A 21,608-nucleotide genomic window follows, 5' to 3' on the forward strand; every position below is an offset into this window, starting at 1 on the left:
TGTATTTAATGATATTTCTTTCTGTTTACAGTTTGGAAGCCATGATGACAACCATATTGGAGATAGCAAACCTACCTCTTAAATAAACTATACAAATTGTTATTTACTGAACAACTGTATTGTCCTGTCATTATGTTGTATACGTATATATCAGGGGCTTTCTACCAGGGCTTTATTTCTGGAGGAAAAGCCTGGTATGCAGCTGTACCACTTCTTTTCAGACCACAGAGCCAGAGCAGCAGGGGTATTGTGCTCCAGGCAACCTGCAGGAAAAAGGAGCTGAGCTTGGAGAAAAGCAGAGAAGAACTACTCTGCTTCCTAATGCAGCCCTTCTCCTGTTGCTCCTAAATCTGGCTACAGTTGCACTTTCTTTTTGTCAAAAAATGAAATCCTGCTCTCCATAAAAATGAGCATTAGATAACTGCATTGGATATTCCAGCATACATTAAATCTTTAGCTGAGATCTTGCAATTTATGTTAGTGGAAAGAATATAGTGGTTCCAACTCCAACAGAATAATTAAGGGGTCCTTTGTATTTTTGACGTGTACTGACACCCCCTTTCACCAAGGATGGTAAAAGGCTGTTCCATTTTTGGGAAAAAGAAATGGCCGCGTGGTGACTGAACCTCTTACCGCATGGCCATTTTGGTAGGGAGCCCATACTGCCACCTGCTGAGATGGTGGTTAAGGGTTCCCGTGCTAACCTGGTGGTAACTGGGCATTCATCGCTGGTTACATTCCGGTGCTACAAAAATAGTAGTGCTGAAAATGGTGTGTGCTAGGGGTGGGAACTACCGCTGGGTTCCTGTGGTAACCTGGCAGTAGTTCCAGATTGGCGCGCGGTAAGCCCGTGTTGAGCTTACTGCTGCTTAGTAAAAGGGCTTCTAAGTGAATACTTAGTTAACTGACAAACCTTTGTATCAAGTCCTTTTTGGTCTTTATTTCATGAAAACTCATGGCACCAAGGAACAACCCATATTGTCTGTACTTATAATACTTACCCTTTCACTCATTCTTTTTTTTTTTTTTTTGATTCAACAGTGTCCTCCTACTCATAAGTACATAAGTATTGCCACACTGGAACAGACCAAAAGGTCCATCAAGCCCAGCATCCTGTTCCCAACAGTGGCCAATCCAGGTCACAAATACCTGACAAGATCCCGAAAAAGTTCAATACATTTTATGCTGCTTATCCCAGAAATAAGCAGTGGATTTCCCCCAAGTCAATTTAATAATGGTCTATGGACTTGGGGGAAAACCACTGCTTATTTCCTTTAGGAAGCCATCCAGACCTTTTTTAAACCCCCTAATTCCAGAGTTTAATTACACATTGAGTGAAGAAACATTTTCTCTGATTTGTATTAAATTTACTTCATCGCATGCCCCCTAGTCCTAGTATTTTTGGATAAAGTAAACAAACGATTCACGTCTACCCGTTCCACTCCACTCATTATTTTATAGACCTCTATCATATTTCCCCTCAGCCGTTTTTTCTCCAAGCTGAAGAGCCTTAGACGCTTCAGTCTTTCCTCATATGGAAGTCGTCCCATCCGCTTTATCATTTTCGTTGCCCTTCTCTGTACCTTTTCTAATTCCACTATATCTTTTTTGAGATGCGGTGACCAGAATTGAACACAATATTCGAGGTGCGGTTGCACCATGGACCGATACTGTTATGTATCAGTTTAATTGTCAGGATTATTGAAATATATGTAACATAATTATTGATTATGCTGAATCAGATACAGTATACCAATATAAAAATACAACTTTAAAAACGTATTGAAACTGCAGCAATGAAACTGGCTTTCATGTCAAGCCCCTCTTTCCCCTCCCTTTTCATGGGAACTTCTGATAGCAGGACTAGTCAATTACAAACGCTTAACAGAGACAAAAGGGCACTGCTCCAAAGAGAGATAAAAAGCATGACTAGGTGGATACTTGAAGGCTCATCAAGACTTCTGCAGAAATTAAACACAACTGCAGACAGAGGGTCTGGAGAAGTGTAAATCCAGGTACTGAAAACAAAGGACTCAGAGGAAAACCATAAACAAAACATTTGCCTGTCATCAGATGTATACCTGCCCCCTCCCATCAGCTATCAGACAAGAAGACGCCAGGACAAGTGCAGAAAGGAAAGATTTATAATGTGATCAGACTACATCAACCATAATGCCTTGGCATTATCCAGTGCAAACCAGGAAGCAAGTGCTGAGGTTCATGTGATAATATCCTCCTGCAACTTGCAATGTATAAAAGACAGAAGCTGTTCCACATGCAAATCTCTTGGGACCTGCTGCTCTGGGGACCTGCAGCTCATCTCCCTGCTATGAGAACCTCTCCTATAACCATGCGGCTCATCACTCAGCTCCTATAACAAAGACTTTTCTGTAAGTTAAAAACCTTTGATTTAAACCTGTTGCCTGACTTTAAGCACAGATTCTCTGTAAGATCTCTTAAAAGAACTACCTCTTGCAATATTATTTACATGATTTGTATAATAAACAAACCTTTTCTGAAGCTAAATAGATGGTCTTTTGTGTCCTGGGTACACACTTTTAAATCTTGCAGCGCAGGATACTGCATTTCAACAGAGATAATATTTAATTCATTGCAATTGTGAATCTTGTTGCCTTAAAGGGCAACTGGTGGAGAATTATTCAATATATATCTTAAAACTTATAAATATTAGCTCTGGAGCAATATCCCCAAGTTATAAATTAATTCTTTTTACAATACAAAGGCATTATAACGTCCTCACTTTTGTTTTCTATTCCTTTCCTAATAATATCTAACATTCTATTTGCTTTCTTAGCTGCCACAGCACACTGAGCAGAGGGTTTCAACGTGTCATCAACAATGACACCGAGATCCCTTTCTTGGTCGGTGACTCCTAACATGCAACCTTGCATTACGTAGCTATGGTTCGAGTTTCTCTTTCCTACCTGCATCTCTTTGCACTTGATCACATTAAACATCATCTGCCATTTAGACACCCAGTCTCCAAGTCTTGTAAGGTCCTCTTGTAATTTTTCACAATTCTCTCACGATTTAACAACTTTGAATAACTTTGTGTCATCAGCAAATTTAATTACCTCACTAGTTACTCCCATCTCTAGATCATTTATAAATATGTTAAAAAGCAGCGGTCCCAGCACAGACCACTGGGGAACCCCGCTATATACCCTTCTCTATTGAGAATACTGATGATTTAACCCTCTCTGTTTTCTATCCTTTAACCAGTTTTTAATCCACAATAGGACACTACCTCCTATTCCATGACTCTCCAATTTCTTCTGGAGTCTTTCATGAGGTACTTTGTCAAACACTTTTTGAAAATCCAGATACACAAAATCAACAGGCTCGCCTTTATCCACATATTTGTTCACCCCTTCAAAAAATGTAATAGATTGGTGAGGCAAGATTTCCCTTCACTAAATTCATGTTGGCTTTGTCTCATAAACCCATGCTTTTGAATGTGCTCTGTAATTCTGTTCTTTATAATAGTCTCCTTTGTGTTTACAGTGCCAGTGGAACAAGGGCTGAGATCAAGGGTTCCCAACCCAGTCCTTGCGACATACTCAGCCAGTCAGGTTTTTCAGGATACTCACAGTGAATATACATGAGATAAATCTGCATGAACTGCCTCCATTGTAAGTTAATTGATCTCATCTGACTGGTGAGGTTTGTCCCAAGGAGTGGTTGAGAACCCCTGGCTGAGATCCTAGCGCTATGAGCCTTCATTAGCATCTTCCTGGGGATTTTTCCCCTGTTTTATATCCCACTGCAGTGTACCTAGTCTGATCATTGTAGTAAAGATTCTGGGCCAGGACTTCTTCTGGAACCTTGAAATCATGGGCCTTGATTTCAGTTATTAGGTATCACTCTCAAACAATGCTCAGGGGGTGTCAACACTGGCTCTGCTGTATCTCCAACTCCAGCTGACCTGAGCAGTAGAAGGCCTGACTAAAGTACTGAACCTAAGACCTTCCTCGTGCCAATGCTCTGCACTGCCACTGGACCTTTGATTAGTCTTCATCTCACGTGCATAAACCACCAGCTGAAAGTTGTTAAATCTAGTATATATACTTCAACAAACATCAGGAAAATACCTAGCAAATAAATTATAGCTGATCTCTATTCTATGATAAGATTTCATTTATTTTCCCTTGGTATTCCTAACTTTTTATAGAGGATGTTAGTAGATATGACGTTTTCCTTGCTGGTGTTACATGCTTCATTAGTTTATTGCTTTACAACTTTTAAGATACTCTGCAGGTTTTCTGAATATAAAATACATGTAATTACAAATGAAACAGCCCCAGAATAGAGGTTCAACATGTATAACAAACAGCATCAACTGTAAGAAGTACAGCAAACATATCTGAAGTATTTACATGCAGTTAGAAGGTTAGAACAAGCGTGGAAAAAAAGAAAGACGACCCCACACTTAACGCCTGGAAACAACTTCAAAGAAAATATAAATATACTATAAGACAAACTAAAAGATTATATTACAAAACTAAAATTGGACCAAACTACAAGGACACACATAAACTCTTCCAACTCGTGAATAAACTATTAGATATCACACCAATTACAACCAACTGCAAAGATACACCAGGAGCAGAGAATCTCGCGAGATACTTCAATGAGAAAATCGTACAATTGCGACTTAAAATACCTGTCAGTACCACCGATTACGCCGCACTCCTTGACTGCCTAGACCCAAGACCCTGGTGTATACCCAGCAGACAGAACCTGGACCAACTTCGAGACATTATCGGAGGATCTCATCTCCCAAACGCTCAAAAGATTCGCCAAATCCCATTACAAACTAGACATATGCCCAAACAACCTTATGACATCTGCCCCTCAACAATTTATAACAGACCTAACGAATCACGTGAATTATACGTTACAAAATGGGCTCTTCCCGAAGGAGAAAGGAAGCATTCTACTCACCCCCATACCCAAAGACCCAAAGAAAAGTGCTAGTGAAATAACCAACTACAGGCCAGTAGCATCCATTCCCTTAATAACTAAAATTACGGAAAGGATGGTGACCAAACAACTCACAAACTACTTAAACAAATTCTCAATATTACACGACTCCCAATCAGGATTTCGGTCTAACCACAATACCGAAACAGTACTAGTTACTCTCATGAGCAAATTCAAACAAATGATTGCGAATGGCAAGAACATACTACTACAATTTGACACGTCAAGTGCCTTCGACATGGTTGACCATGGAATATTATTACATATCCTCGAATACTTCGGAATTGGAGGTAATGTTCTCAACTGGTTCAAGGGGTTCCTAACCACACAATCATACCAAGTGACATCTAATTCAACTACATCAGCCACATGGATACCCGAATGCGGAGTTCCACAGGGATCCCCCCCTCTCACCGACCTTATTCAACTTAATGATGATACCCTTGGCCAAACTACTATCAAACCAAAACCTCAACCCATACACATACGCAGACGACGTAATGATCTACATCCCATTTAAACAAGATTTAAAGGAAATTTCCAATGACATCAACCAAAGCCTACATATCATGCATACATGGGCTGATGCATTTCAGCTGAAACTCAATGCAGAAAAAATCCAATGCCTAATACTCGCCTCTCAACATAACACAAACAAATTCACCACCATTAACACACCAAAACTGAATCTTCCAATTTCGGACACCCTAAAAATTCTTGGAGTTACCATCGATCGACACTTAACACTTGAGAGTCACGCGAAAAACACAACCAAGAAAATGTTACACTCAATGTGGAAATTAAAAAGAGTAAAACCGTTCTTCCCAAGGACCATTTTCCGCAACCTGGTACAATCAATGGTACTCAGCCATCTAGACTACTGTAACGCACTCTACACCGGCTGCAAAGAACAAATAATAAAAAAACTTCAGACAGCTCAGAACACTGCAGCTAGACTCATATTTGGTAAAACAAAATATGAAAGTGCTAAACCCATACGAGAAAAGCTACACTGGCTCCCACTTAAAGAGCGCATCACGTTCAAAATATGTACCCTAGTTCATAAAATCATTCACGGAGAGGCCCCAGCCTACATGTCGGACCTGATAGACCTACCACCTAGGAATGCTAAAAAAATCATCCCGCACATTCCTTGATCTTCACTTCCCCAACTGCAAAGGGCTAAAATACAAGTTAATGCATGCGTCAACCTTTTCCTATTTGAGTACACAATTCTGTAACGCGCTGCCGCGCAACCTAAGAACGATCTACGAACTAACCAACTTCCGCAAACTACTGAAGACCCATCTCTTTAACAAGGCATACCACGAAGATCAACAAATGTGAACTCCTACACACATATCTAGAATTGTCTTACAATATTTGCTTGTTACACTACTATCATATTTTATCATTATCATGTTACCCAAGATCCTTTTGCAATACCAAATGTCAATCTTCTTATATACTTTTCACTACTCATGATGTATTGTAAGCCACATTGAGCCTGCAAAGAGGTGGGAAAATGTGGGATACAAATGCAATAAATAAAAATAAATAAATGAGAACATGAAGCAGAGTTTCAAACTGAAAAAAAAAAGATGCACAAGCCCATAGCAGTCCTCTGAGGGAGCAGAGAATGAAACATGCATTGGGATTGGTCTTTAAAGGCTGCCTGCACCTTTGGTTGATCTAATTGTAATTTACAACCATCTAACTTTTATCTGTATTAAGTAGACAGCACTGAGGGATGGGGGTTAGGAATGCAGATCCTTGAGTATCTCTTTTTGATGTTATAGTGTTTTATCCATATGATTAAACCCAGTTTGAATTGGTCTTAGCTGACATGGGGTTTAGCAAGACATGACAACGGAAACTTGGTTATGTCCATGATGACAGAGTAAGAGAGGTCATAACAAGTGTTAATGTAGTGAAGTAGAATTCAAAGAAGAAAAGTAATGAAAGCACCAATGAAGTATTTTATAAAAGTATTTTTTTGTGCATATGTAGCCATGTACATAGATCAGTGGCCTCTTATAAAATACTATGGCAAAAATATGCATGATGATGTGTAGGAATAGAGTATGGGTGGAGAATGATTATATGGGTGGAGATTATAGAACATACTAATCTATAACACCTGCATAATCTAGGTTAGAGAAGATGTAAGTGCCTATTTGTCTTTATAAAATAGTACCTAAGTAGGCACCTACATGCCCTCTTAATTCGTGCCCAGTTATTAATTACTTTCTTAATGCATATCAAGTTTAGAAAGCCATATAAAGTTTCAGAATTAATTTTGTATGTTCAAAAGCGGCTGAAAAAGTTGCTGAAATAAATACTTTGCGCGTTTTTAGTTTGGACTCATATTAAAAGCTGTTTATACTTTTCAACTGCAAAAATGATGAATTGTTTTGAGTGCTCAAGAAAAGACATTAGCTGATTGGTATTAATTGTGAGCTAATTAAAAAACTGTGCAATTCTTTTATTTCTTTGTAATTGTACTTTTTGTTTCCTTCAAAATGGTTTTCTGACATGTTTACAGATCAGTTACTAAAAATGTTCACTCAAGTCGGCAATGTTCTTAATTGCTATCAAAGCGAAAAACCTTGGATTGGGTTTAATAGCTGTGCAGAAGGTTTTGAAGCATACTCTTTCAGTTAAAGGGGCAGTAGCAAGAAGATTTGGCACATTTAGAGGCCCTTTTACCAAGCAGCAGTAAAAAGTGGCCCACGGTGGAGTCAATGTGTGGGATTGCTGCACACCAAGCCCACCTTTTACTGCCGCAGGTACGTGTTTTTTTTTTTTTAAGCGGCAGTAAATGGCAGTGTGGTAATTAAAAAATTTCCACATGGTCATTTACTGTCTCCTATTTAGGAGGCAGTGATGGCTCTGATGGTAATCAGGCAGCACAGCGTTGCCCAATTAGCGCTAGGCATGCTCAGGGCCAGCGAGGGGGGGGGCAGGGGGGGGACAAAATTCTCGGGGCCCGCCCGGGCCTCCAAGGGGGTCACGGCGCTGCAGTCCACGATCTCACCCGCCTTCGGCTCCATCGACCGTCTGCCACCGGGCCAGGCTCCCCGCATTGAAATCATCACAGCACCTCACCTGTCACCTCGCTCTGTGACAAAGCATAGCAGCAGCAGATCGGATTCGCCTCCCTTTGGGCCTTCCCTCCGTGTCCCACCCTCGCGGAAGTTACATCAGACTAGGACGTGACACAGGGAGGGCAGGCCCGAAGGGAGACAAATCCAATCTGCCGCTGCTGGCTGCGTTTTCAGTCATGGAGCGAGGTGACAGGTGAGGCGCTGTGATGATTTCAATGCAGGGGGCCCGGCCCGGTGCCGGATGGAGGGGGCGGGTGGGGACTGCGGTGCGGCGGCCTGGGCGGAGACGACGATGACCTCAGGGGAGGCCTTGTCCCGGGCCCAACCCAGTCTCTCGGCGGCCCTGGGCATGCCAACCGGTGCTAGAAAATAATAAAAAATATTTTCTAGCACTGGAAATGGCAAACGGCAGACCTGGAACTACTGCCGGGCTCCTGGGTGAGCCCAGTGGTAGGGCCAATTTGCTGAGTGATAAAAGGACCCCTTAATTTGTCAATTCATTTATCTGAGTAAAAGAATCCAATTTGTTGGATGGTCTGCATTATTACATCAGAGTTGTCATCTTTATAACTGTCGTAGTACTTGTGAAATACTAAAAAATAGGGCAATGTCTCCAGATAGGTTAGTTTTGTCTGTATCATGATAGTAATAAACTTCACTCCTAAGCCAGTGTATGAGAAGTATGATCTCAGTCTCTCAAATTTACTGGTGATGCTCACCATAATACTCACAATACGCCACAGAGGGCATCCTTTTCAGTTTTTGGCATATTCTCTTTGTATATCTTCTTGATTTAGTAGATATAGGGTTTGCAGCACATTTTCTCATCTTTATCTGCAGGAGTCCACTTAACTGTAGTTTATCCTCTAAATGTTTTCATTGGTTTACCTTCTGCTGCAGTAGGTCCACAAATAAGTCCACCAGGGGTGTTATCTTCATCTGCAGTGTCTGCACTATTGCTACCACCATCTCTAGCCATTGCGCATAAGTTATAAGCGGGCACCTTTTTATTCGGAGCAACATGCAGCCAAGTATACATTTTTTTTCCTTTGCTTTCCTGTAAACCAGCACCTTAGCCAATTCAAACCTGTATGCCAAATTTTCCAAGAAAGGGTGCCATCTCTGAGAGTGACTTTAATTGCATCGACAACCATCCATGTGAAACTGGACAGAGACCACTAACTCATGTCAGATCTTCAAATAATAATTAGTTATTGTTACCATCAACTTGATGCTGATGTTGAGTGGCAAGACTGAGGTAGAAGACTCTGGATATCTCTGTGCTAATTCAATGTGATTGACTTTGAAAAGTTAACTGTACTGTTTAAGACATGTGCTGCCTGTTTTAGCTCAAGCTCTAAAAGATAAAGATTAATTAAAATTAGGAAGGCCTTTCTTATACTACAAAAGCTACAATTTTAGGTTGTCAGTTCTGGACTGTCATATATAACACTATCCTTGACATAGTCTTTATTATATCTAAAGTGTTGCTTATTTGTCCCTATTTTGTGACTTAAAATTCATAACTGATGCATTTATAATTAAAAAATTACTTAATGTAATTATTTACTTGACAATGTAAACAGAAATTTTAAACCCGAGGGATGGTGCGGTATGTGTGTATGTGTATATACACATCTTGATTTTGAAATTCAATTTTAATCCAGTACTTATAGAAGGTGGGAGGAAAGGGGGTTAAAATTAGTTACGGAAGTGGTGGAGGAGGAGGTAAAAATGTTACCTTATAACAGTTTAAAACACAAATTTAATATAACTCCTCGTGACTGGTATTCATATCATCAGATTCAGTACTATGTTACCTCTTTATTACACACATTTGCTATTGACTTTCAGAAAAATGAGTTTGATGAACAATAGCCAATCTCAGCAGTGCATAAAGGCCTTTTGGGCTGCTATTATGATACCTTGAAACGGTTGCTGGGAACTTTCCCTTTGCAAAACAAAAAAAAGTGGATTAGTGGATTCATGATTTTGGGGATTATTCTGTGGACAGTTTACAGTGGAGCCTGCATGAATCCATCCACTTGGTGGAGAGTGCACAGTTATAAGAGCTCCATTATAAGTTCCTGATGCATCTATATATTCACCCTTCCCGAGTTTAAAAGATGGGCTTCCCTACAGATGGGGCCTTCCGTAAGTGTGGTCAACAAGACGTGTCTTAGAAGCACTGTATATGGGACCATGTCTCAATTCACCACTTTTGGAAAGAAGTTTGGACTTTTTGGGGTTCTGTCATAAGAGCTGGACAATAACTCCACAAGTATGTGTTCATGGAAGAAAATCCTGGACTGTGGTAAGCTGCTGAGGGTATATCTGGGAATGGAGTGGATACTGCATGGAAGAAAGAATTTTTAAACATCTTGAAAACCTGTAAGTGAACAAAGCTATGGGGCCAGATGGGATACATCCCAGGATACTGAGGGAGCTCAGAGAAGTCCTGGTGGGACCTCTTAAGGATATATTTAACAGATCTTTAGAGATGAGAGGTTCTGCGGGATTTGAGATAAGCAGATGTGGTTCCTCTTCACAAAAGCTGGGATAGGGAAGAAGTTGAAAACTACAGACAAGTAAGCCTTACATTGGTGGTAGGAAAAATAATGGAGTTGTTGCCAAAGGAAAAGATAGTTAACTTTATAGAAGCCAATGAGTTGCAGGATTCGAGGCAGCATGGTTTTACCAAAAGAATATCCTGCCAAACAAATTTGATTGACTTCTTTGATTGGTTGACCTAAGAACTTGACATAGGACATACGTTAGTGTCACGATTGTGACTGTATTCCATGCCTACACTCACTTCCGGGTGACCAGGCCCTATGGCTGCTGTGGACTGTCTTCTTCCTGTTTCCCAGACATGTTCCAGACTTCATTCCAGTCCTGATGTTCCAGCACTCCAGACTTGCCTTGGTATTTCTGCTGCCTAGCCTCACCTGTGACCTCATCTGTAATTGCCTTTATTAAGCACCTGGAAATTTCAGACTTGCCTTTGCAAAAGAGGTCTTTAGATGTGTTTTCGTCTGTGAGTTCCAGCTTGTTGCAGTTCCAGCCCTGCTAGTTCTCATCGTGTTTGTCTACAGCTTCCCCTGCTTGTATCTACCCTGGTTGTCCTTAGCTTCTTTTCCCCTTATGCTTGTATCTGCCCTTTTTGTTTGTTCCTTTAGTTTGTCTCCTGTTTGTTCCTTTTTGTTTCTGCCATAGTCCTGTTGTCTGTCTGTGTGGCTCAGCTTTGTGTCCTGCTGGTGTCTGCCCTGTTTGTCTTTAGCTCCAGTCCCCCCCCCCCCCTGCTTGTCTCCGCTCTGTGTGCTCTTAGCTTCTGTTCCTGCTAAGCTTGTTTGTAAATCCTGAATCCTGCTTGAGTATCCTGAATCCTGCCAAGCTTGTTCCAGAATCCACTTCCTGCCAAGCCAAGTGCGTTCCAGCCTTTGGTTCCAGCCAAGCCAAGTTTGTTCCAGCATCTGGTTCCAGTTAAGCCAAGCCAAGTCCGTTCCTGCATCTGCTCCCAGCCTAGCCAAGTCCGCTAGGAAACGTTTTACCTGCAATGATCCGGGGTAGCCATGGGGGCTATGTTTGCACCCTCCATCGCGAAGGGAGGAGGTTGGGTAAAGACCGATGATTGATCTATGGTGATTCTCTAAATGAGTAATTTCAGCAATGGTGCTGTAACTTCACCTGTCTGAGGTCTTTTCCCCCCTTCCATTCATTGTTTGACTCCTTACACTCTGCAAGAGTAGATCCGCAGTTTATATGATTATTGTATCAGCACAATAGGCAAATACATGTGTATTGGCAGCCCCCAAGTATAAGAACCAATTCTTACATGTATAGTGGCTTAGTTTGAAAAAATTATGAGGATAATTTTGCAACTGGTGACCTGGATTCAGAGGGCTAAAAAGTGCCTATCTGTAGCCTATTTCATAAAGGCAGATAAGTGCTTATATGCCTTTATACAATGCTACCACAAATCCTGCAGAAATCACAGGTAAAAAGAACCTGTATATATATTTATACTAGCTTTGAGCGCAGGAGTAAATGCACATGCATACATGTCACTGTGCATATTTTACGAAGTACTTCATAAATTGTGACTCCACCCTATAACACACTTACACCGAGTATGTGCACATGTACGTGCACTCTTGCCAGCCTGCATACTTTATAAAATGCATTATACCTGTGTATAATGGCATGTACATGCAAAAACTACTACAGTGGGGGAAATAAGTATTTGATCCCTTGCTGATTTTGTAAGTTTGCCCACTGACAAAGACATGAGCAGCCCATAATTGAAGGGTAGGTTATTGGTAACAGTGAGAGATAGCACATCACAAATTAAATCCGGAAAATCACATTGTGGAAAGTATATGAATTTATTTGCATTCTGCAGAGGGAAATAAGTATTTGATCCCCCACCAACCAGTAAGAGATCTGGCCCCTACAGACCAGGTAGATGCTCCAAATCAACTCGTTACCTGCATGACAGACAGCTGTCGGCAATGGTCACCTGTATGAAAGACACCTGTCCACAGACTCAGTGAATCAGTCAGACTCTAACCTCTACAAAATGGCCAAGAGCAAGGAGCTGTCTAAGGATGTCAGGGACAAGATCATACACCTGCACAAGGCTGGAATGGGCTACAAAACCATCAGTAAGACGCTGGACGAGAAGGAGACAACTGTTGGTGCCATAGTAAGAAAATGGAAGAAGTACAAAATGACTGTCAATCGACAAAGATCTGGGGCTCCACGCAAAATCTCACCTCGTGGGGTATCCTTGATCATGAGGAAGGTTAGAAATCAGCCTACAACTACAAGGGGGGAACTTGTCAATGATCTCAAGGCAGCTGGGACCACTGTCACCACGAAAACCATTGGTAACACATTACGACATAACGGATTGCAATCCTGCAGTGCCCGCAAGGTCCCCCTGCTCCGGAAGGCACATGTGACGGCCCGTCTGAAGTTTGCCAGTGAACACCTGGATGATGCCGAGAGTGATTGGGAGAAGGTGCTGTGGTCAGATGAGACAAAAATTGAGCTCTTTGGCATGAACTCAACTCGCCGTGTTTGGAGGAAGAGAAATGCTGCCTATGACCCAAAGAACACCGTCCCCACTGTCAAGCATGGAGGTGGAAATGTTATGTTTTGGGGGTGTTTCTCTGCTAAGGGCACAGGACTACTTCACCGCATCAATGGGAGAATGGATGGGGCCATGTACCGTACAATTCTGAGTGACAACCTCCTTCCCTCCGCCAGGGCCTTAAAAATGGGTCGTGGCTGGGTCTTCCAGCACGACAATGACCCAAAACATACAGCCAAGGCAACAAAGGAGTGGCTCAGGAAGAAGCACATTAGGGTCATGGAGTGGCCTAGCCAGTCACCAGACCTTAATCCCATTGAAAACTTATGGAGGGAGCTGAAGCTGCGAGTTGCCAAGCGACAGCCCAGAACTCTTAATGATTTAGAGATGATCTGCAAAGAGGAGTGGACCAAAATTCCTCCTGACATGTGTGCAAACCTCATCATCAACTACAGAAGACGTCTGACCGCTGTGCTTGCCAACAAGGGTTTTGCCACCAAGTATTAGGTCTTGTTTGCCAGAGGGATTAAATACTTATTTCCCTCTGCAGAATGCAAATAAATTCATATACTTTCCACAATGTGATTTTCCGGATTTAATTTGTGATGTGCTATCTCTCACTGTTACCAATAACCTACCCTTCAATTATGGGCTGCTCATGTCTTTGTCAGTGGGCAAACTTACAAAATCAGCAAGGGATCAAATACTTATTTCCCCCACTGTATATAAAAATTTCCTCTGATCCAAGACTCTGCTTCTTTGTTCCCATCTGGGTCCACTACACTGCATTTCTGCTGCTGTTTGATTTGTGTTGCTGTTTTCTTCTGGTCTGCTCTTTTTATAAAAATTACACCCAGCAGGTATAAGTGGTGCCAATTAGCAAAGAAAGCCAGAAAAGGTGCTTTTTTTTTTTTAAAGTTTAAAGGCAAAAATAGGAAAAGCAATGATTTATTTATTTGTTACATTTGTATCCCACATTTTCCCACCTATTTGAAAGCTCAATGTGGCTTACATAGTACTGGAGAGGCTTTGAAGTCTCCGGTGAACAAATACAAGGTAATGTTGTGATAGGATAGAGTTCATGTAGCACTGTTACATTAGGGAGTCGTATAGGAAGAGTTGAGTAATGTCCATTACGTACTTGAGTTTTGTTGTGTAGCAGAGTTCAGGCATTTAGTTGGGTCGGTAGGGTATGCCTTTTGGAACAGGTTAGTCTTTAGTGATTTACGGAAGTTTAGGTAGTTGTAAGTTGTTTTTAAGGCTTTTGGTAATGCATTCCATAACTGCGTGCGTATGTAGGAGAAACTAGATTGATTTGTATTTAATACCTTTGCAGCTTGGGTAGTGAAGATTTAGGAATGTTCATGTTGATTTGGATATGTTTCTGGTTGGTAAGTCAATTAGGTCGATCATGTATCCCGGGGCTTCACCGTAGATAATTTTGTGAACCAGGGTGCAGATTTTGAAAGCAATGCATTCTTTGATTGGGAGCCACTGTAGCTTTTCGCGGAGGGGTTTGATGACAGGGAAATTAATTTAAATATATGCATATGCACATTATAAAACAGGAAATGCATGGATTTTATTTTGGCTTGCCAAAAACCACATCCAGAACACACTGCCTTTGAATTGCTGCATCCCAACTGCCTACACATGTAAATCATGGCTTTCTGAAACCTACATGTCGGGGGGGGGGGGGGGGGGGGGAGAAGTTATCAAAATGAGCTACTGTTAAGACAGGTTACTTTATTGCAACTCATGCTATTTTAGCAGTGGTCTCATTTTATGCAACGACACCTAGTTAGGGGTGAACTATAAAATAACCCACAGGAAATGCATGGATATTATTTTGGCCTGTCAAATCCACATCCAGAACACACTGCCTTTCAATCTCTGCATCCCTGCTGCCTGCACATGTAAATCGTGGCTTTCTGAAACCTACATGTCAAGGGGGGTGGGGGGGGGGGGGGAGTTATTAAAGTGGGCTACTGTTAAGACAGGTTACCTTATCGAAACTCATGCTATTTTAGCAGTGGTCTCATTTTATGCAATGAGACCTAGTTAGGGCTTAACTATAAAATAACCTGCCTTAATAGTAGCCCATTATGACAACTTCCTCCCTAAGGGTGTCTTTTACAAACGCTAATCATTGGCATTCATTAAATGCTAGAGACACCCGTAGGAATATATGGGCATCGTTAATATTAGAGTATGATTATTTTTAGCATGTGCTAAAAATGCTAGCACACCTTTGTATAAAGGGCCCTAAGTAATGCTTGGAATTGGTTACTGAATTGGCTATTGGACAGAAAACTGAGGGTAGGGTTAAATGTCTATTTTTCCTCAATGGAGGAGGGTGAATAGTGGAGTGCCACAGGGATCGTACTGGGACCATTGCTATTTAACATATTTATAAATGATCTGGAAACTGGGATGACAAGTGAGGTTTGCAGATGGCATAAAACTATTCAAAGTTGTCAAAGCACATGCGGACTGTAAAAAAATTGCAGGAAGACCTTAGGAAACAGGAAGACTGGGCATCCAAATGGCAGATGAAATTTAATATGGACAAATGCAAAGTGATGCACATTGGGAAGATTAATCCAAATCTGCTTTGGTCCACCTTAGGAGTCAGCATCCAAGAAAAAGATGTAGGTGTCACTGTAAACAATACACTGAAATCTTCTGCTCAGTGTGTGGCAGCAGGATGCTAGGAACTATTAGGAATGGAATGGTAAATAAGACCAAGATACCTCTATATCGCTCCATGGTGATCTCACCTTCAGTACTGCGTTCAATTCTGGTCACCGTATCTCACAAAAGATATAGTGGAATTAGAAAAGGTTCAAAGAAGAGCAAATCAAAATGATAAAAGGGATGAACTCCTTTCACATGAGGAAAGGCTAAAGCGGTTAGGTCTCTTCAGTTTGGAAAAGAGATGGCTGGGGTGGGAGGGGGGGAGGGGGGTTATGATTGAGGCCTACAAAATCCTGTGTAGTGTAGAATGGGTAAAAGTGAATCGATTTTCCTCTTTTTCAAAATGTACAAAGACCAGGGGACATTCAATGAAATTGCATGAAAATACTTTAAAACAAATAGGAGCAAATGTTGTTGTTGTTTTTTTTTTAACTCAACAAACAGTTGAGCTCTAGAATTCGTTGCCAGAGGATGTGGTAACAGTGGTTAGCGTATATGGATTTTAAAAAAATGTTTAGACAGGTTCCTGGAGGAAAAGTCTACTACTACAAATCATTTCTATAGCGCTACCAGTCGTACGCAGCGCTTCACAATTGAACATGAAGAAAAGACAGTCCCTGCTGAAAAGAGCTTACAAGCTGCTGCGTCCACGTTGTCGCTGTTTATTGTTGGTAGCATTGAAATAGACATGGGGGAAGCCACTGCTTGCCCTGGAATTGGTAGCATGGAATGTTGCAACTATCTGGGTTTCTGCCAAGTACTTGTGACTTGGACTGGCCACTGTTGGACACAGGAGACTGGGCTAGATGGACCATTGATCTGACTCAGTACGGCTATTATGTAACATGCCATCCTACACAGCCAAAGCCTTTTATATCAGAGATGTACCCTTTATTACAGGTGTTAACAATTAACAAAATGGTTGAAAACAATTATATTTAATAAGTTTTTAAGATAAAAATTTTCAGGACTACTAAGGCTCTTCATCAGCTGCTTGTTTTTCAACAAATTATATATATTTTTTGGCAGGCTACCAGAGTACTCCCTTTATTACATGAAGCCCGTTTCTCAGTGTTGGATGTTATGACCTGACAAAAAAAAAAAAAAAAAAAAGAGAACTTTGCTCTACTTTAGAAGGAAAATATATATTTTTATATTTTTTATATCTTTTGAGGAACAAAAGATACATCATTTTGTTATGGCTAAACTATCATCCCCTTTTTTTTATTTTTGTCTTCCTGTACAGTCACATTTCAGCTTTATGTTTTCTATTCACACTTTATACTGATCAGGGAAATAGAAGCCAAGTTTTGTGCAACTAAAAATAAGAAAACACTGCAGGGAGAAAATGGCAGGGAGATTGAAGGTAGTCTAAAATATAATGGCAAAACTGATGTTGTGTGTGTGTTGGGGGGGGGGGCAAGAAGTGGGGGATCACACCATGTCTGTTTTCTGGGGGTGTCACTGGCTACCTGGGTCCTTAAGAATTATGTTTAAGGTGTTATGTATGATGTATAAGGCTTTTTATAGGGGCTTGCGTGATTACTTGTGCCAGCATTTAGACGCCTGTGTGCTGGTTAGGCTCCTGTGTGCTTGTCAGCGCCCTCTGTGTCCATCTGGCATCAACACTGAACAGGGTTGCAGTTTTTGAGAAAGGGTAAAGGGACATGAATTTGATATACTGCCTTTCTATGGCACAACCAAAGCGGTTTACATGTATTATATGAAGGTACTTCCGCTATCCATAGTGGGCTTACAATCTAAGTTTTTGTATCTGGGGCAATAGAGGGTTAAAGCGATTTGCCCAGAGTTACAAGGACCAGCTGTGGGAATTGAACCTAGATCCTCTGGTTCTCAGTCCACAGCACTAACCATTAGTCCACCTCTATTTACAGTTTAGGAAACAATTGAAAGCCTTACTTTTTAAGCAATATAATGGGGAGGAAAAGTAGGGTTGCCCATTACTGCTTAATTTACAGACAGTGTTATGCTTTTCTTGTGAATTGCTCAGATGTTTTATGATGGGTGGAATGATGTAAAGTAAAAAAAAAAAACTAAAAAGTTACTTAGTCCAGAGAACGAAATAATCAGAAAATTACACTTTTTGATCTTATCTGTTATGTTATTTGAAAAACAAAGAGAAAATGATACTCGAAAATACTGTTGTGTTAACTTAAACAACTCTTCCGGTTTCCTCTCATGTCATCTCATTACCGAACACTGATGAATACAAATGCTTCTCCCCCCCCCCCTCCCCAAACAGGTATGAAACAAGAGGAAATCCTAGAGGACTGGAGGTTGGTTGGCAGACTGAAAAAAAAGAACATTATAATGATGACACAGCTGATTTTGTGCTGTTGAAGCAATTTCCAGGATGTTGCTTGACTCATCTGTTACATTATGCATCAAGGTGTCTATTATCTGAAAAGTGGTTCGCTTTGCCTTAAAAAATGCTCTCCAAAATAAAAAATAAACAGGGTGATATTGTTTTAAATTGGCCAGGCATGTGTTAGCCCTGCCAGTAGTTTGTTTACACCTACTGGAAGAGCTGAAGCCATAGCATCAGTGGATGGGCAGGTTTCCCTGTAGGCTCCTATAAGGAGGTTTGTTCCAATCTGTGGCTAAGTTGAATGTTTCATACATCACAACCTTTCCAGTTACCCTGAACAAATTACCAGTACAGCTACTAAAAAGAGTAAACTAAAAACAATGTGCTTAGCTCTTCTATTGCACTAATAAGTTTGTCGATAAAAATGCACTGATTTATGCTACCATTTTGCACTGTAAAGTAAAAAAAAACATTTTTTCTTTTTTTTTTTCTGCAGATTGAATAATCTTTCTGGAGATGAAAGCCTTGGAGGCTGTATCTCACACTAAGGACATAGGAAGAACTGAAGCAGTTCAGAGGAAGATGCCAAAAATGGAATGGGGTTTGCGTCAAGTGACATTATGAGAAGAGACTTGAAGACCTGAATACAGTATACCTTAGAGGAAAGAAGGGACAGGGGAGATAGGATAACACATGTTTAAACACTTGAAAGGTTTTAATAATCAAACAGATCTACTTCAGAGATGGGGATGTGGCAGAACTAGAGAACATGGAATGAGGTTGCAGGAGGTAGACTTAGGAGTAATGTCAAGAAATATTTTCATGGAGAGAGTGGTGGATGCCTGGAATACCTTCACAGTGGAGTCAAAAACAGTGATGGAATTAAAAAATGCATTGGATAAACAGTGAAGATGTGCATCTAGAAAAAGAATGAAATCAAAGTAAATCTTAAATGACCTTCACACTTTAAACAAAGCATGGGGGAGGGGGGTAAAACCTGCATAGAGCAGCAGCTACAACTCTAATCACCTTATTAGGTAGCAAGATGGACCATACAGGCAGGCCCTTATCTGCCATCGTTTATTATGTTACTATAATGAAAAAGGATTTATTTGTTTTGTTTTTTTAATTCATTTACCTTCTTTGGGCCCCTTCTGCCTTTTCTTTTGTTGGCTAGGAGGCCAACTTTTTAAAAGAAAACACTTCCAAGGAAGCCATTTTTTTAAGCAGAATGATGTTAGGATTTTCCTGTAAAAGTTTGATGATTGATTCTATTGGTATTTTAATATTTGTTTATATTTTAAGCATTTGCGATCTGCTGTGAACTAGGAGATCTGGCAAAAAGCAGAATATAAATGGAAGTTATTGCATCAGGTCTCCAGTAAGTTTGGAAAGGAGGACTTTAACCCCACCTTCCCCCCCCCCCCCCCCCCCCCCCAACACACACACAAACACAGTGTATCAATTCTCAATCTCTGTCAAAAGGCCAAGGAGCTATATCTGGCTCTCAGTCAAAAGGGTAAGGGCTCATATTAAGGCTTGTGATAACACATTACTGTAGTTATTTTTATACAAAGGCTCCTGTGATATAGATATACATATACAAAGATTATTAGGCTGAGGGACCTTTGGTCATATCCCATATGGAGGTTTTATATGTATGTTTCTTTACCTATCTGCATATTTGCCCTAATGGGAAATAACATCAATGTGCAGGAGTGCAAAATATACAAAAGTAAAAATGTAGGACAAGAGCAGCATGAAATCATCTCGTTTCCAAGTAGTTGGTAATGACATGACTATGACATGGGCATGTATTAATGTATACTGTCTACACTTTTCAGTGAGTAGCAATATATTTTATCTAATCTTTCTTGTAATCTGCTTTGTGCTGGTTTAGGTACTGTGGATTACCGAATGTAAATAAATAAATGAATTTACACCTTTTTAACTACATTCTGAATTTTATCTAATTACTTTTGTGTCTGCTGTATACCCAACAAACTAAGGAACATTAGCATGCTTCTGATTTCATATATGTTTAGCATAAACAGCAGTGTGAATTCATGGAGCCAGCTACATCTTCTTAAAAAAAAAAAAGAAAAGAAAAAAAAGTGAGGGGGTTTAAAGGCCGAACATCGAGGTCTGAAAGATCAGACCCTGTTCATCTCCACACTAATGATAGCTTTAGAATGGCGACCTGTTTTAGGAATGGAAGGATTAAGTTTGTGGCAACTTCAAGTGAACTTGGAAGGCGCAGTGAAACATGGGGAAAAGAACAACAGAGCTAATTAGAGGAGTTGAGCTGTCAGAGTGCAGCTGAATGGCTCAGTGCCAACAAACAAAAGGAATGGGCTGGCAATCAGCAGGATCGATGGAGAGACTGCTTCATTAGGGATGATAAAACAGAGAGAGAGAGAGGGAGCAGGAGAGAAAGAAGAGGGAGGGAGATAGAGAGAGAGAGAGAGAGAGAGAGAGAGAGGAAGAAAGGAAACTGTTTAATTAAGCTTGAGCTGGAAGATGATGTGTAAAGCTGGGTTGTCATCATGCTGTGAACACTTTCACCTCTCTGGTGGTGCTTTAGGGAGAAGGAAAAAAAACACACACACACTTCTGTATTGTATGGCCCCAGCAATGTTACTAACCCAGCACTATCTGGGGGAAAATGCTAAGGAGGATTTAGAGCACTATCCTAAGGGGGGGGGGGGGGGAGGAAATGTAGGAAACAAATCCATTCTCCCCATAGATTTCAAAACTGATAAATCCAAACTGGCAGGGTTAAATGTGTAGTGAATACAAAAAGCGAAGGGACATGTGATTTCAATTCCAAGAAAGAATATCCGGCTTTCCTTGGTTGAAGAGGCACCTTTTTCCCTGTTATTTCAATTTTTTCAAATGTTTTTCTTTATCTGATAAGCACACCTTACGTATTTGAGGCTGTGGTCTGTATGCATATTTTTAAAAGGTAATCACCATATGGATATTTAATATATTGTGTTATATTATGAAATGTATACTATTCACAGTAATGTTCTGTCTGATTCCTACACTGCTGTTTTGTGCTAATGACACAATCCTATCCCAAGTACCAGCACTATGTTTTGATTGTCTAGGGTATTGAGGAACACTTCCAAAATATTTATCATAATAATAATTTTGCATTTTAGAATGTGCTGAGCTTTTCTATTGCACTAATAAGTTTGTGAATATAGTTGCACTCATTTAGACTAGCGTTTTGTAAAAAGCATTTTTTTTTTTGCAGACTGAAAAATCTTTCTGGAGACAAGCGTATTCTCTCTCATAAAACAAATGTATCATGTTATTTTTTTTATAGCTTTTTTTATATGTATTGTGCTAACCATATTATTGTTGTTGA

General features: G+C 40.5%; 1 protein-coding gene across 5 annotated transcripts in view; it reads right to left on the reverse strand.

The window, feature by feature from the left end:
* Positions 1-21,608, reverse strand: part of DENND1A (DENN domain containing 1A) — a 1,150,393-nt gene that overhangs the window by 77,874 nt on the left and 1,050,911 nt on the right. The gene's annotated exons all lie outside the window — the stretch shown is intronic.

Source organism: Microcaecilia unicolor, chromosome 6 (genome assembly GCF_901765095.1).
Source record: "Microcaecilia unicolor chromosome 6, aMicUni1.1, whole genome shotgun sequence".
Lineage (NCBI taxonomy): Eukaryota > Metazoa > Chordata > Amphibia > Gymnophiona > Siphonopidae > Microcaecilia > Microcaecilia unicolor.